The 18,665-nt window shown below is 38.7% G+C and overlaps 1 protein-coding gene across 1 annotated transcript in view; it reads left to right on the forward strand.

Annotated features, from left to right (window-relative positions):
- AlaRS (alanine--tRNA ligase, cytoplasmic) overlaps positions 1 to 18,665 on the forward strand; it is a 449,485-nt gene that overhangs the window by 400,685 nt on the left and 30,135 nt on the right. The window lies entirely within an intron of this gene.

Below are 18,665 nucleotides of genomic sequence, written 5' to 3' on the forward strand. Positions count from 1 at the left end.
CTTCGGTGCACCCATTATTTGAAATACAGTTGATACCGATACTCCTTCACTGAAACAATGGATCATGTTATACAGGGAGTATAATGTAAGACTCATACTTTTGTTCACAGGCCACAGGAATCTCCAAGCGACCACCATATGGCCTGTGTCAAGCTTGGCGTGCGCCATATGGCTTATGTCAAGCTTGGTGTGATAAGAAGTCTTGACAGCTGACATAGCAGTTTGCTAGTAAATATTTCGTTTTAAGGTATGCTGTGAGGTTATTATCTCAAAGTTCGAGTACATTGCAACGTAGAGAATATTTTTGGTCCAGTGTTGTTTGCAGAAGAAGAAGAAACCAGTTAAAATGTGCTTTCAGAAATTCTGTAGAGCGCTGGCTGGTTTACCTTAGCTTTCCATTACATCACATTCTGGTGATATCATGGGTCTTCCTCGAGTTGTATTTATAGCCTTTTATTATTATTATTTTTATTATCATTATTATTATTATTATTATTATTATTATTATTATTATTATTATTATTATTATTATTATTATTATTAGATGCGAAAACGACCAGAAAACTGATCACGCAAGGTCACTTAGAAGTTGTGCATTTCCTTCTTTGCCAGGCAGCCTTCAATTTTTCTCTCATCGTGGTTCTTCGTTCTTCTGTCCATTTAGCTCCTGTCTTCTTCTTGTGGTTTCTCTCTGACTCTACTTCCCACTTGTTGATTTTCGTTCTGTAGCAGGTTCGGTCAGCAATGTCGGCCACTTTGATTCCTGATTTTTCCAGGTCTTGGCGGATTTCCGTTGTCCACCTATTTGTTTTGATGTTTTCTGTTGCCTCAAGTAAGATTCTTGTCGGTCTGTTTTCTGGAAGGCGTTTGATGTGTTCGTAAAATTTCAGGCATCTTTTTCTGATGTCGGTCGCAAGGTTTGAGAGCTCCTCGGTTTTTATACGAGATTGCAGTCTATATCCTTTGTCAGTTTTGGCCCGAGAATTTTTCTGATGATTTTACGTTCCTCTTTCAGGATGTCTTCGAGTACTGTTTTCCTGTGGAGATCCAGTGTTTCACTCGCGTATAGTATTTCAGGTTTGATCACAGTATTGTAATGTCGAATTTTGGTGAAGATTGAAAGGCATTTTTTGTTGTAAATGTTTTGCGTTCGGCCGAGGGCTCTCTTCATTTTCTGGATGTGGACCTCGAGGGCCTTCCGTTCTTTTCCTGTTGGTACTATAATTTCTCCGAGATATCGGAACTCAGTTACTTTTTTGATTGTGCCAAATTCCATGTTCAAATTCTGGAGGCTGAAGTGGTTGCACATGACCTTGGTTTTTGAGAAAGAGATTTGTAGGCAGAATTTTTCTGAGAGTTTCGATTTGGCTGATTGCCTGTTGTTCGTTTGTTGCGAGGATCGCGAGATCATCTGCAAAAACGAGGCAGAAGATTTTTACATGTTTTCTTGTCATACTTAATGGTTGCCAATTTCCTTGAGCTTTTAGAGCTTGTTCCCATTCTCACATGATTTTGTCCAGGGCTATGTTAAAGAGTAGTGGGGAAAGTCCCATCTCCTTGTCGGACACTGGTTTTTATCTGAAATTTTTCAGATATATTTCCCATGAATTTTACTTGGGAGGTTATGTTGGCGAGAGTTAGTCTGATGATTTTTTGAATCTTGTTGTCCAGTCCGTATTCACTCAGTGTTTGGAAGAGGGATTGCCGGTCAGTGGATCGTATGCCTTCTGGAAGTCCACGAAGGTGCAGATTGTGGGTTGTTTTCTTGTGTGTCGTAGTTTCAAGATGGTTGTCAGGTTGAGTATCTGTTCTCCACAGGATCTGTGGGGCCTGAAGCCTGCTTGGTATTCGCCTATGAGTGGTTCTAGTTGTTCCCGTGTTCTTTGGAGGTGGACTGCGGAGAGGATTTTGTATGGAAATTCTAAGTTCCCATGGAGGATTTTGTATGCGACTTGCACCAGGGAAATTCCTCTGTAATTGTTCACATCTGTTCGGTCACCTTTTTTGTGAAGTGGAACGAGGAGGGCATTTGTTGTTGTTGTTGTTGTTGTTGTTGTTTTCAATGATTTAAGGGTTGTTTAATGAGTGTTAGTGAATTAAAGAATTATATCATTTTAATGGAGTTTGAATTGTAGTGCTTACTTGATACATGATTTATATAGTGAAGATTGAGAAGTCTTTTAGGTGTATGTGAATGTTGAGGTTATTCTGGTCGACGTTTTTCACGATATGAATTTCTATCACCTCCTTTATGTAATTGGCACATCACAACTTAAGAACAAAACCTGTTATCTATATATTTAAAAAGTTTATTAAAAACAGCAAATTCCAGTCCATCAGTTCTACTGAACCGATTTGCTTCATTGTTGTTTTATTCCCTTCAGAATTACCTGCCGGTGAATCATCAGGCATTGATGGGTCTCGAAACTCAGTCGACTTTGAGTAATCATAAAGTCAGATCATTAAATGATCACTCCAGTAATTGCAAGCGAAGGCTTACCCTACCCTGCAATACATACTGTACTTAGTGGGTTACATACAGTTAAGGAGCAATATCTTTACATAAAGATATTGGCAAAGCTAAATGATTAAAAATGACTGACTACAGGTAAATCTACAATTTCAACTAAACTTCGTACACGTGACTTATCTGATGGTCATCCTCAAATTTTGACAGCAATTCTAAACTGATGAGGTGCAATAAATGCGCCTCGTTAGCTCATCTTTATCTTCCTCAAATCCCAAGCACAAATTCCAAGCACAACACCCTGTAATCAAGTCGCGTTCAGGTGTGTCTTATTCCCACGGTATTTTTCTCTAGATAAGTTTTGATAGAAGAGCTTGATGTCAAGATGGGTAGTGCAGAAATCCATAGACTGTTAAGTAGATGGAAGAAGGGGAAAGATGAAACATTACTAGAGTACCTGCTTGTAATGAAGGAGATTGCACATTGAGGTGAGATTGATGATGATGATTCCCTGATATAGCATATTATTGATGGTATAGAAGATGAGTCCAGCAGTAAATTGATTTTGTATCAGACCAGGAACTTTACAGAGTTTAGGGAAAAGCTACGTGATTATGAATGCGCTGTTGAGAGAAGGAACTCAGAATTTGTGAAGAAGAGTGGAACACAGAAACCTGCTTCAAGAGACAAGGGTGCAGTGGCTCTTAAAGGAAAACACAGAATGCAGAGATGTTTTAAATATCGTGAAGTAGGCCACAGTGAGACAGGTACTGGCAACTCAGTTAACTCTTTATCAAAAACTGCAGCTCCCTTTATTACCACTAAATCATTGCTTGTACCATCATTAATGCCCTAGTAGATACAGAAAATAGTATAACTTTGATCCATGAAGACATTTATGCAGTTTCTCCTCTGAGTAGAACTGATCTTATCCTGACAAGTTTTGGCAAGAATTACATTGTTTCTAAAGACTACATCCATGCTTGAGGTCTTCATTGATGATGAAGCATTTGAGACTGATATTTATGTTGTGATTAGCGATACAATGAAGATGCCTGCAATAATTTGAAGTGATATTCTACAGCAATGAGAAGCGGTGCTGCATCAGAATAGTGTTCAAATATCCAAGCCAAAACCAGACATATTTCTCATGCAGATTAACATTGATGAAGAGCAGCAACTGGATGTAGGTGAGCCTACAAATCATGACTACAAGCAACAGGTTGAAGAACTGATTTCCTCCTATGAACCTGCCAAAACTAAAAGTTCAGAAGTGGAATTGACCATTATGCTGAAGGGCGAACAGCCGGTATTCAGCAGACCATGTCGTCTTGCACCTGCAGAAAAGGAAGCTATTGATGGGCAAGTGAAGAATGGCTAGAGGAAGGCAACATCGAACCGAACACTTCTGAATATCCCAGCCCTGTGGTGGTAAAGCGGAAGAAAGACGGCTCCCTTCGCTTGTGTATAGACTATCGTAAGATAAACAAGATCATGCTAAAGGATCAACGGCCGTTGCCGCTCATAGAAGTTATTCAGTACTTGACTTTAAAAAAATGGATTTTTTCATGTGCCAGTGGAATCTCAAAGTAGAAAATGCGCTTGCTTTCTTCACTAATTCATGTCAGTTTCAGTTCAGAAAAGCACCATTTGTTCTGTGTAACTCACTGGTTGTGTTCCAACAATTGAAGTATGTTGCCGAACAATGCTGCATGGCACATTTTTGGGGAAATTGAGTTACTAATAGAACATCGATGCATGGCATGGAAAAGTCACTGGAAGGTCAAATATCCATCTCTAGGTGGCAGTAATAGTCAGATATCTAAAGCACTTCAGTGGAATAATGCTGTATAGCATGATGGACACTGGAAAAAATAGATGTTTCACCAAGCACTATAAAACGACTTAATAGGCCAAGGAAACGAAAAATTAACATGTCCCAGTGGAATGGTGTGAAACAGAGGAAGATAAGGGACTCCGGAATGCCTTATAAAACCCAAAGATGCAAAGAGGTGGGTGGAAAGACACCTCCATATCAGGTGAATCGAACAACACTGTAATTGTGTTATTCCTGCTGCAGTACCTTAGCTGTCTACTGTAGATGGCTCTGGCAGTACACCAAATTTACGGTCTCCAGATTGCCATGAATATCGGTTCATGTTCCTATAAATTAATGTATGTGCTATTTTTATGTTATTTCCAAATGTTATGACTGATATTGAATGTAGGCATCATTGTGAAAGATGGATTATAATTTGTACACGTTAGCTGCCACGCTACATTTGATGACTCCCCACTTAAGTGCCATTTTGAATGAAAGAGGCTTTCTTCTTTTTTCGTATTTTATTGTGCTTATCTACTGTTAATAAACCATAGACGACACAAATGTTAATATTCAGGGGCTGAAGGCAGCGTGATGGTCAACAGATCTTGATTTCCGTGGCACAGAACATCTACCAAGAACACTTCCGTTTAAAATGCACAGGGGCGATCTTGACCAAGTCTGGATCACGGCTCCTCAGCACTGCTCTGCACATGTAATATGAATTGGCCCTTACCTGCCAACTGTTTTACCAGTTTGTGACATTGGAAAACAAAGTGCGTACTCCTTGAAACATGTTAAAACTGTTATACTAGTTTTGAAGTGATAGCTTGTAAAATTTGGTTTTGACTAAGGAGTGTGTGCTACCACAAGTAATTACGACCAAGCTCGATAGCTGCAGTCGCTTAAATGCGGCCAGTATCCAGTAATCAGGAGATAGTGGGTTCGAGCCCCACTGTCGGCAGCCCTGAAGATGGTTTTCTGTAGGGATGGGACAAACGGTTACTTTCCTGTATCATGTTCCACTGTATCCGTTACAGTGTAGTATTAGGTTGCAGTATTAGGATATAAATGTAACCTAATACAAGGTACAGGGCAGCTTTTGGGATGAATAGTCGTTAACCCCCTGCTGCCTCTTGCAGCTCCTAACCAGTACGTAAATAGCGGTGCTCTATCTCCCTCTCGCTTTCTCCACTACCTCCATCCCTTTCACTTGGTCGTCACTTACTATTCCAAGAAATGTTTGCAGTGACCCATTTACATTCCTAGAAATACTACTACGTAGTCAAAACAGGAACCAGTTAAATGACTTTTTAACATCATACACATTATTACATTTATACAGCATAGTGATAGACAAGCAAAGAATACCCGAGCAATTGATATTAATTCATGATTATTATTTCATTTATAAAACTATACAAAATAAAACCCAACATGAGCTGCAATACTTTAGGAGAAGATTAGTCTATACTCTACGCAATAGGTAGGAATTCATGTTTAAAAACAAAATCCTGCCCAAGTTCTTTGAGCTTAAGCGTGTTCGGCGATCGTTTATCACTTGCCCTGCTTTAGAGAATAATCTTTCGCAGGGCACAGAGGTAGCAAGAATGTTGAAGTTCAGCCTGACCAAGTTCGATAAAGTTGGATAGATGTAACAGTTCTCCTTCCACCATTGTAGTGGGTCCCGACTTCGGTGCAGCAATTCGTCATCCAAGTAACGGTTAATTTCAATGGCAGCAGCTGACAATGATGTACCTAATAAAGAAAAGAACGATTATAATAATATGTCTCATAGGTGTTCATTGTTGTTATTATTATTATTATTATTATTATTATTATTATTATTATTATTATTATTATTATTATTATTATTATTTATCACCATCATATCAACCTACCTGTGGGTTTTCTCGAAGATGTCACCTTATCAAAATCAGTCCAAATAGAGAATTCACTCCTGTTGTCATCTCTTTCCAGAACTTGTTTACCATCATCTGCGTTAGCTATAACCTGCTCTTGTTTGTTTAATTTTGATAGCAGTTCGATTGTACACTTCTTTGCTAGTTCTCCTGCAGTCTTGTCTGTGAATGCCAGTAACTTGAATCTTGGATCCAGAAACGTACATAAGGCAATCGCTTCGTTGTACTCTAGATTTTTGAATCTTGTAGTGAGTCCCTCATATAATTTGTTTACAACGCCGATTACTGTTTCACTGAAGGGCTCAATTAACAGTTTTCGGCAAACATTTGTGAGGCCATTTGTCAAAATAAGTACTTGGCTGCCTGTTACATACTTATGGCCACTCATTATGAGTGTAACCTCTTCAAATGGCTTGAGAACAGTACAAAGTTCCTTACAAAATGTCCATTCCTCTTGCGAAAGGACCGGGATACCTCTATTTATGAGAGCTATTGAAGTTTTTATTGCGTCCTCTAGTTCACAAAACCTTTGTAACATATGGTAGGTGGAATTCCACCTCGTAGGGACTTCCTGAATGAGTTTCTTGGGATGAAAAGAACCCATGTTCTTTTGCGCTGTCAGTAGCTTCTCCATGCCCGTCGTGCTTCTTTTAAAATACGCCACTACATGTTTTACTTTCTCCAGTAATAACTGTATCTGTTTCAATGCATCCTGGACGATTAAATTTAAAGTGTGCGCATAACAGGGAAAGTGCTTCCATTGAAGTTCATTTACAACAGCATTTTTCATATTAGATGCGTTGTCCGTTACAACGGCTACAATTTTTTCGGACAAATGAAATTTGTCTGAAATACACCTAATTTCAGCAGCTAAATTAACACTTGTGTGGCTATGAGGCAAAATTGAACATTCCAGCAAAACTGACTCCAGTTCGAAATCTTCATTTATGAAGTGTGCAGTGACAGCTAGGTAGCTCTCTGAATTCCTAGACGTCCAGGAGTCTGTAGTTAAACAGACGCTGGAAGCCGACATTAAATGTTCACGAACAACTGTCATACACTGTTCATATGCTGCTGGAACAAGTGATGATGAAATAGTCTTCCTATCAGGCAAAACGTAGGCAGGGTTTAATCCAGTACAAAAAGCTGCAAAACCTTCATCTTTCACTATAGAAAAAGGCTGAAAATCCACGGTAAACAACCGTAATAGTAGCTTGTCCAGCTTCTTTTTCTGCACATCACTCATTTTCCTTTGCACTGGCAAAAATGATGACAGCGACTGTTGCTTCACTGCCCCACGGGCCGTAGGTGATGATGAAGATTCAGGAGGAGGGATAGGTACACGAGGTGGCACTTGCGATGGCTGTCCAGGACCTGATATTTGAGTACTATGAACATTATCAGACCCACATGCACTGGTAAAGTTTTGAGAGTTTAACACGGAAATATTTATTGTTGGGTGCCTTCTTTCAATATGTTTCTTCAAGTTAGAAACCGTTCCCCTGTAACTAAATTTTTGCCCACATAAATCACATCGGGCAGATTTATTTACATCGTCTGTGACAGTGAAATAAGACCACAGAGGACTCGTCTTCTGTCGTTTACTCATCTCGTACAGCACAATGTAAAACACGAAATATTAACTGGAAAGGCCACGCGGAACTGTTTCGAGAAACTACACAACTGTATGTATTCCCTCTTGTAAACCTAATACAACGCTCTTGAGACAACTAATGAATATCTGTAATTCTGTAACCGGCTGACAAGTAACAGTGTAGGAATGTCAGTACTGCCTCTAAGCGGTTACAAATGTATCGCTCACGCATGCGCAGGAGTGCGCGCTTAAGTCTAGCTGCCATGCTTGCTTGCAGTCTAACATCCGTTAACCAATCAGGAGCTCCCTTGGTTTCGCTGAGACAGTTACTTTTGTATTAGGGTCTCGGATGGAACATAATATTTATGGAACAGCTTACTGCGATGGAACAGAATACAGTATCATAATACGATATGTAACTCCCATCTCTAGTTTTCTGTGGTTTCCCATTTTCACACCGGGTAAATGCTGGGGCTGTACCTTAATTAAAGCCATGGCCGCTTCCTTCCAATTCCTAGGCCTTTCCTATCCCATCGTCGCCTTAAGACATATTTGTGTCGGTGTGATGTAAAGCAAATAGCAAAAAAAAAAAAAAAAAAAAAAAAAAAATAGTAAGTTCATCAAAAAAATAACATACAGTATTGTTCCACTAAGTAACATAAATCATTGTTCGACTGATATTACCTTTAAAACGACTATGATTTTGAAACTTCCAGTTATAGACAGCTAATTAAGAGTTAATATATATTCTGGTGATGTAACTTGCCTGTTACCTTGATATAAGGACCCTATTATTATTTTATGGTTTTTGCCTCTACTGTAAAAAATGGAAAATGTGCCATAAAGCATTGTTCGGCAGCTTAACTTCAATTCATTAACTGTTTCTTCCGACCTTTAAGAGTTCAGGACATAGTACTCATTTACATGGATGATTTGATAATTGTGGCTAAAGATCAAACTGAAGCATTATACCGCTTAAAGATGGTACTGGACGTAACTAAGGACTACGGCATTGAACTGAACAAAAAGAAATGCCACCTATTGAAGAGGAAGGTTGAGTTCTTGGGACATGTAGTGGAAGATGGATGACTATCCATCGCCAGAGAAAACTAAAGCTTATAGACATGATACTGTATAGGCTTCTGGGCTTATGCCATATCAAGAAAATAAGGTGAAATTCTTTACATTTCGCTCTGCGTCATCAGAAGAAAATCTCAACTGTCCACGAGAAAGGCCTCTTAAACAAACGTAAAGAAATTCACCTTATTTTCTTGACACGGCATAAGCCCAAAAGCCTATACAGTATCATGTCTATAAGTACAGGCCATGAAAGCATCAATGGCAACAAAACTAAAGCTGTAACAAAATTTCCAGAACCGAGAACTTGCATCTTTTGCAGTAGACATTGCACTCGAAGTCTCATTAGGTGTCGTCGTAGTGATGGAAGAACTGGAAGAACTTGTTTTAAAGAAATTATTAAGTTGACTCCGTTTCATTGTGAATCAAACAACACATGATCAAACCAGTCACTCGTAATCAAATTAGATGAAAAGGCTAACTTAGTATATGTTAGCTTTGTATTGCACATTAAGCCTATTCTTCTGTTTTCATTATTATTATTATTTTCTTCAGTAAAAACCCAGCCACCAATGGTGAGTGCAGTTTTTGAGGGGTGAATTGTCTCTAAATATAATTTTTGCCTACCTATTATTTTAGAAACTGTTTGCCTGAGAAAATGCATAAACACTGACGTTCCCTCATAAACTAAGGAGAGTTGATAACAATACACTGCTGGTTGCCCAAGGACAAAATATGTGTGTTGATGTCAAGTGAACAAGGGTGAAGAACAGACCTTCATGAATACTCTGATCTGTAGAGTATAGAATCAATTACCATAGTGTCTCTTAACCCACGAGTGGTCGCTATATGAGATTTTCTCACATTATTTTGTATTGTGAGTTTACTTCTCAGTGATGCAAGGGAGGTGTCTGGTCCCTCTTCTAGCTGATTTGATAATTGTAAGTAAGGCGTTGAACATTTGAAGGGTAAGCATCCCCTCCTCTAGTCAGAACAACGATTCGTATGAGTTCGTGCGCAGTGTGTGGGAGGTTCTCTGATCGTGCAACCAGTGGCATTGGTGTTACGTTGAAGTCAAGAGGGGAAACTTTATCCTGTTGTAGGTGTTAGTATTTGCCTCAAGTCGCATGCAAAACTTTCTCCATTTGCAGTTACTGATAAAAGAGTCCTCAAAAATTGTGAGTTGAGGAAGTGTAACATTCTCTCTACTATATACAACTTTCTTAGATTCCTACCTTCTGCCGCTGCGCATCCCTTCGACCACTCCGCTGCAGCCTTCACTACGTATTGCCATGCTTACCTGCTGCAACGTACACCTATGGACATGTGATCATGACGTCTTTGTTTCTGGAAAACGCTGGCTCTCTCTTAACTAAACATTTAGACTTTTCCATTGTGCTATTATAAACCGGGGTCCACATTTCACAAGTCAGTCTGGCATCGTTTCGGAGTAGTGAAACACCGAAGACCTGTGTGCCGTCTTGTTTCTGTGCATTACCATCTTGGCCTAATTACACCTGACAGCTTGATGAACAAGAACAATTATAATGTTATTTGGACGTTAGATTTTTCCTTGGCCTGTCTGGTCTCTTACGTACTCTTTCCTACTTCCAGCTTGTGCGAGTGTTAAATTTTAAATATGTAAACTTAACTTTCTTCCAAACTATACTCAGGTTAAGAGAACATTAATTAAATCACGTATATTGGCTGCTTGCGACTTCTACAGGTGGTTCTGCACTTGTATATCTCAAGAATATTAGGTACCCGGCGAAGAATCTCTTCCCTCTAGTCTTCATCCTTATTCCCTTTCCTTGCATTTCTCTTGTATCTGTACGCTTCTCTCTTAATTTTTTTTTTTTTTTTTTTACAATTTCTGTACACCTTTGTAATTGTATCTGTCTCACACCTAAATTAATATTCAATTATCGATGTACTTCGATTTTCTGACATTGTAAATGTGGCATATTTTTGCTTGCTTTCAGAGCTTTTCCCTATATCTTTATTGTTAGTCTATTTTTATTGGTGTTTCTAATCTTATCAAAAGATACATATATTCTCATGTGATCATTAAAAATATTTATTTATTCTGTTAATATTTTGGTTCTCTCTTACCCTTTTTATTCCTCTGGGGCCCATTACCTTCTCTCTGCGCATTTATTTACCACCCCACCAATTCACTATTACTAGTTTACATCTGAGTGACATGTTTGGTAGCAGAGCATGGTTTCGATCCACAGACCTCCGAGTTATGGGCCCAGCATGCTTCCACTGTGCAATAGGCTGGGCAGTAAGCACTCTTACAAACTCAAATGTTAGAGAGAAGACCTATCGTACTTTATTCTTGCATTCGTATTGCGTCTGTCAGAAAGTTCCACATTAATAACAATATTATTGGTTTTACATCCCAATAACTACTTCTTACGGTTTTTGCAGATGCCGAGGTGATGAAATTTTGTCCCACAGGAGTTCTTTTAGATGCCAGTAAGTCTATGGCTAATGTATCTGAGCACCTTCAATTACCACCAGACTGAGCCAGGATTGAACCTGCCTAGTTGGGCTCAGAGAGACAGCACCTTACCCATCTGAGCCATTCAACCCGACACTCTTGTGAATATTGCGTACTGACATGTGACTGAACTAATGACTAATTTCCGTTGAGTAGTACAGCGGTACTGTACCTTGGATTGCGAGCATAATTCGTTCCAGCAACATGCTTGTAATCCAAAGTGCTCATATATGAAAGCAAATTTTCCTATAAGAAACACTTGAAACGTGGATTATTCGTCTACAACCCAGAAATATTGGAATCGTCTATTTGCAAAACCGGCCATCTCCAAATGGTTTAATTTTTCAGGAGACCAAAAAAAATGTATAAAATCTAAATAAAGAGATTTAGAATTATTTGTATTTGCCTTATCACTTATAAATAGCATTGTAATTAATGTTACAGATTGCCAATGTTTTATTCATATAATTATTTGAAATATTTAAATTTCAAATTTGGAGATGGCCAGGTTTGCACCAAACTAAAGAAAGTGAAGGGATGGAAATGTACAAAAAATGCTTTATTTAAGAGTTAATTTAAAAAATCAATGCAGTATAAAAAAGCAAATGCATTTACACGAAATGAACCAAAATTAAATTTTTAAAAATTAAACTTTAAAAAACATTAAACATTAAATTAAACATTAATGCCATTGTCTACACTGTGCTTACATTCATCTCCCTCATCTTCTGGGTTGTTTTGTGGAAGGTTATTGTTATCAATGAGTTCTTTGTAAAATTTAAGCACTTCAACATTTCTCCACTGAGTCCCAAAATGTTTGGTCAATAGAGATGCAACATCTTTTTCCTTTAAATTGTTTACATGTATAACTTTTGGATTCATCATCAAAACATTCTTGCCTTTCTTACAAACTCCCAATTTTGTTCCAGTGTCTATTCTGTAGTTGGGTTCACCTTGAATTAACATTGAATTGCCTCCTTTTGATTTGGTCAAAATAACCCTTTTTGCAGCAGAAAATTTGAAGTGCCATTTCCCTGTAAGCTTGAAAATAGAAATACATTCTGTTTTCCAGTCGAAGTCGGGAACATTGTCATCTTTTCCTAGTAAAAATAATTTGCCATACTGAGAAAGAACATTATGAAATTCCTCAGGTTGTATTAAAGTTTCTATTTTCTTTGTTTGTTTTTCAATGAGCCCGAAAACTCTATCAGATGGTAAAAATGAATGGCCTGTCACAGGGAAAATTAACTCAATTTCCTTAATGCTTTTAGGTGCCTTTGTGACAAACCAAAAGGAGAGCATTGATATCATAACAGAATTTTTGTTCTGACCCCCACATCCTTCAGCAAAACACCTTATAAAAGAAACATTGGACATATCAGTAGTATTTAGCTTATGATAAAGCACTGATGCTATTTCATTGGCTCCTTTCGGCAAATCATTTTCACCCCATGAATAAATGTGTTATCTGTCAATGGCTTTTTTGAAGAACCACTCACAATGGTGAAATTGTATAAATACACTTGCCTTCTATAATATGTTGCCTGGTCTGGAATTGTAGGCATAGGGGAATTTTTTTTGACGATCAAAAAAGAGAATCAGCAAATCATCTCTCTCTTCTTTCATTAGTTGGTAAAATGCTTTAGCCCTCATTTTATGCAGATTTTTTTCTGTTCTTAAGATCTATGGATTGTCAGCCAGTTTAATTCTCTCATCTAATTCAAGACACTTGGAACATACATCCGTACGTGGGGAGCCAAATACAATGTTAAAGGATGTGGTGAAAATTTTGCGAAAAAGACTTTCTTTTACCCTTAATTCAGTGACAGTTTGGGAGTTATACATGCGCCACATTTTCTTAATATTTAACTCGCTACTTAAATAAATTCTAACATCAGATTTACCTCTACAATAATGCGATTCTAGACCTTTGAATTGCTTTATGAAACTTATAACTGCATATCTCTTTTCTGAATATATCTGGGTTCTACGGTCACCTCCCCTATTTTCTTTTGGCATTAAACCAGACTTACGAAAACGTTTTGCCACTCCCTGTACTCTGTGTTTTGTAATACCTAACACACTTAAAAATGTTTCCCTGCACACAGGAATTTTGGTTGAAAGAGTTTTTGCTTCCCTGGTGGCAGCACTAGGCCTATGTCGAACTGGAGGCATTATGTCAATGTACTTCAGAATGAAGCAATCTTGTTTTATTTTATCAGGATATCTGTAGAATTGATCATGAAAGGTAGTTATATCAGCTTTCTTTACAGTCATACACTGGTGAGTTTTTGTTGAATGCCCACACACTGGAAGTTTCGGCCTGTCACTTGAAGCATAATATCTGTTTGAAAACAAAACACCCCTGTTATTGTGCAAGTTCAAAAAGCAGCGATGTTTAAAAACATATTTCACTGAAGAACATCAGAACATAACCTTAAAAGATACACTTATCTTTCCCTTTTCTGTTTTTCTCGTTTCCAAGAAGCCGGATTCCTCTGCCTTTTTCTGTCCCTCTCAGGTGTCACTTCATCAACCTTGTTGTCCATTTTTCCCTATATATTTATAATAGCTACAGAGTTCTATGCTAAAAACCACAACTTTCCTTACAACAGAACTACAACACCTACAATAGTCACCATGAATCAGCTGTTCTTTCCCGCAAAATTGCTGCGATTGCTCTGCTCTCTAGCGTTAGAGGAGATGGTCAGTATTGCAACTCATAACCATACGCGGACGGCCGTGTTTGCAACTAACCCCAATTTTTGATGAAGTAAATAAGCTGGTTGGAGACCGAGCTTGCAGCTAATAGTTTGCCACCTTGTGTAAAAGTGGACAGAGAACACATTCAGCACAAAAAGTGGATTTCAATTTTTTTGGGAGATGGCCGGTTTTGCAAATAGATGCCTCATTTATTCACATAACATTTCTAAAACAAAATATGACATAGGGGGTAAAACAAATTAAACTGCACTTTACCTTACAATATGAATGTTTGATCTCTGACAGAGCAGAATCACAGTCCCATTATGGAGTGTAAGGTAACATTACACATTCAGTTCCAAAACAGGTGAGAGATGACTACTTACAAGTTAAAATTCAGAACATGAAGAGCTCTAATAAAGGTTTCTGATATTCAGTGATTAGGAGCTCAAACCAAACGAATGACAGAGAATTCGCACTTACAAAGTGGACTGAAGAGATGTTATATTCATAACTGATGTCATTTTCATTTTTGCCCATTCAGAGCTGGTCATTATCAAACAGTTGTTATTCAGTTCTGATTGACTTCCATGAAGAAATGAAGATTTCAGAAAAGCAGTAAGCTATACTGTATACTTTGCAATATGTCGGACATATTATTACAATGATGAACTGGTCGGCCTTGGTGCTTTGAGAAACCCCACTTTTCGAAGGTGTCGTACAATAAATGGAGTAGAAGCTAGAGTGATGCTTATTCTTACTGGAGCAAACACCTTGTGAATTGCATAGGCCATTACAAATGTACTTGCACTCGCTGCTAATTCGCTACTTCCATCACCACCACTGAAGTACTGAAGCAGAGATCTCGCATCTAAACCACTGGACACTGTGGAACCATACTCTTTCACTGCACGCTTTAACTTTTCTTTACGGTTTAGTACTTAACTTTTCTTTACGGTTTAGTACAGTACCATTATCCACTGGTGTACTATAAAATAGGTGAGCTTGATGCTGAATACTTTTAGCCCAAACAGAGGTCCAACTTGAATTGCTTAGAAATGGGGATAGTACTGATGAATTCTTTCCATGACATAAGGAGCAGGAAGTATGAAAACGCCTTTGATTTCCAAAAGAAGGTGTAACAGTCATTGTACCTGGTTTGCCTTTGTTGATTTCTTCCTTGTTTTGAGCAGTTATTTTACTGTAATGAGTACTCTGCATATCTTCTGATATATATTTGTAGTCTTGACTCCACTGACCCCCAGGCACATTCAGATGAATAGCTTTTCCCGTGGATGAGAAAGGGCTAGGTACATTTGTTTGCATAGCTGAATGTAAGCTAACAGGACCAGAACAATCATAGCTTGCAACATGAGGATCTATTGGTTGTGACAACTGGTTATATCTCTTAGCAAACCTGTTGCTGAAAGTGCCCTCAAACTTGGAAGAGATTACTGGACCTGAGATATCTCTGTTTCGTTGTGGGGGGAAACTAGCCTTTTCAGTAGTATTAATATCTTCAATATTGTGAGGTAAAGGAAGAGGCTTGGCGAGTGGATAGCTCCTCACAGCTGAAGCATGAACTAGTTTAGAATTTATACCTCCAGAAGGCTTGATTGAACTGCAGATCCCAGCACCTGGAGTTTTTCCTTTTATGGTGCTATACAGCATAATACACAGAGATGAACTTCTCACACACAGCAGTGACTGCCTGCCACCTCGTAAAACTGATCCCTGAAGCTGCATGGACATTTTCGGTGCAGAAAAATAATTATTCCCAGAGGCGGACCAAGTTGTTAAATCTCCTTTCTCCAGCACTTCGAAAGACGTCTATTTCGATAGTATTCTTCTGGTTCATCGAAGATCAGTTATCCAGTTCACATTCAAAACGCCAGTGTATGAGCATGAATTCGTGGGCAAACTACATGAAAAACTATACGCTGTTCTTACACAACAAAAATTGTACTGGAAGGGGAATCTCATTTTACCTTACAATAGAATCATTGTTGCTGTGAGGGAGACGAGAGATGACATGAGAAGAGTTACTCTGTAGCACGAATTTCACTAATGGAATTGCTGCTGTCTCTTGGTTCTCTGGAATTGTTTTCTTTTCATGCAACTTGAATGAGGAACCTATGCAATGACTGTTGCTTTTGCCTCTTTTTGAGGATTTCACGAAAATATGACATTGCATTGTCATTGAACAGATTCATCACTCGCACTGCTACAGCCTTATTCGGATGTTGTTTTTCTACAAAATTTCTCATAGTTTCCCACATTTTGCACTTCTCCCAAATCTCAGTTGAAGTGAGAGATTCCATTGACTTTTCCTCCTCCTCTTCCCCGGACGAGATCTCCTCCGTAACCTCCTCCTGATGATCGTGATGCAGGTCCATCAGTTTGTTCGTGGTCAGTTCCTGGCTATGTTCTTCCAGCAGTTTTTGAATGTCCACGTCATTCACCTCCAGCCCCATGGTCTTCGCTATGAACACAATTTCATCGACAATCGATGGCTCATTGTCATTAACAATCCGCTCTAAGTCACATCCAAGAACACAGTCATGCTACAGCTTTCCTCAAGTGGAAGTGAGATTTCTCTTTGTTGACAGCATCCCAGGCTTTATAGATGATCTTCAGGCAGTTCACGATGTGGAAATGATTTCTTCAAAACTCTCAGAGGGTAAGGTTTGTTCTTTCGGTCACTTTGAAGCATTGCTGAAATAGTGCGTTGGTGTATAGCTTGTTGAATTTTGAAATGACTTGCTGATGCGTAGGCTGGAGTAGTGGAGTAGTGTTGGTAGGAAGGAACTTAACCTTAATGAACTTGAATTCCTCTAGTAAGTCATCCTCAAGGCCTGGAGGATGAGCAGGACCAGTAAGTCATCCTCAAGGCCTGGAGGATGAGCAGGAGCATTGTCCATAACCAGCAAAACTTTGAGCAGTATATTATATTCTGAAAGGTATTTCTTCACTACAGGATCAACGACCTCGTTCATCCATTCAGTGAAGGAAGTACAAGTGACCCAAGCCTTAGTGTCGGACCTCCACATAACATTCAACTGGCTCTTCTGCACCTTGCATTTCTTGAAGGCTCGTGGGTACTCAAATTATACAAAAGCATGGGCTTTACTTTTAAATCTCCTTTCGCATTAACACACGATAACAGGATTAAATGGTCTTTCATGTGCTTGTGACTGGGCATTGAATTATTTTCTGCTGTAATGTAGATCCTTTTTGGCACCTTTTTCCAAAAATGTTGTGTTTCATCACAGTCAAAAACTTGCTGTGGCAGGTAACTCTCGGTAACAATGAGCTTCTGGCACTCAGCAGTGAATGCCCCAGCTGCCTTAGCATCCGAACTAGAAGCCTCCCCAGGCCTCACAACATTATGGATGCCACTTCGCCTCTTAAAGTTATCAAAACATCCCCTGCTGGCCCTGAAGCTTTCTTTGATTTCTCTTGACGTATGTGTACCACATGGTAATTTACTTACAAGGTTGGCGTACAGCGTCTTTGCCTTCTTGCAGATTAAATTCTCGGTCACAGTATCGCCTGCTAGTTGCTTATCATTTATCCAAATGAGAAGCAAATTTTCTACATCTTCCAGAACACGTGGCCGTCGCTTTGATACTCTTGTATCTACCCCTTTTATTTCGTCTTCTTTCATTTTGTGCAAATTGTTGATGTAGACTTGTTAAAAAATCTCACAATATCAGCTACTCGCATAACTCGTTCGTGCTTTTCGATCATTTCCTTCTTAACTTCCAACGTAATCATCTCCTTCCGACCGAATTCCTTTCAGCCTTCTTTTCGTTCACTGGGCTCATCGTTGCAGTACAGTTATAACACTAATGAAAGAAACAAAACATGTTCAGTCGTACGGTGTTGACTATGCGAGCAAGGCATGCCAACTGAAGTCTAGCGCTGGAAATTATTCCACACACACTCCCACGAAAGAAAGAGGCAGAGGGGAGGGGAAAACGTACATACACATGACGCTCATATTGCAGAACCTCACTCGCTTATCAGGTTACAATTTATATAAAATATTCGCTCATCTTGCAATAAACTCGTAGACCAAGTTACTTGCATTCCGTGGTTTTACTGTACTTTGTTTCTGTAATATATGGCTAATCATTTCTTTTTTTTTTTATCTGAAATGTATAATGCAGACTTGCGTCTCATTTCAGTAAATCATTTCACTCTTAGGCCCCGCAAAATTGTCGAAAATATATTTATTTTAAATGAAGTTTAATGTTAGAGAAAGTCTCACGTATGACCACTCGTGCTGCAGTACAGCTAGTGACCACTTGCGGGTTAACAAGGTTTATGCTGTTGCTTTTAGAAATTTTCGTGGCCTAAGTGAAAGAAGATTGTGTACTGTGCATGATGAAGTTTGATTATCAGAGGTTTTCGACACTGACAAACACGGTCGTCAAACATGTACCAGGAAAATATCTGAACCTGAACGTGCTACTTTTATTAATTTGGTACCTGTTGTTCCTATTATCATTATTTTAAAATTCATTACTTGACTTATTTAGCAAGAGTTGTTAAAACTGTATGGACAAATT

Source organism: Anabrus simplex, chromosome 7 (assembly GCF_040414725.1).
Source record: "Anabrus simplex isolate iqAnaSimp1 chromosome 7, ASM4041472v1, whole genome shotgun sequence".
Classification (NCBI taxonomy): Eukaryota; Metazoa; Arthropoda; class Insecta; order Orthoptera; family Tettigoniidae; genus Anabrus; species Anabrus simplex.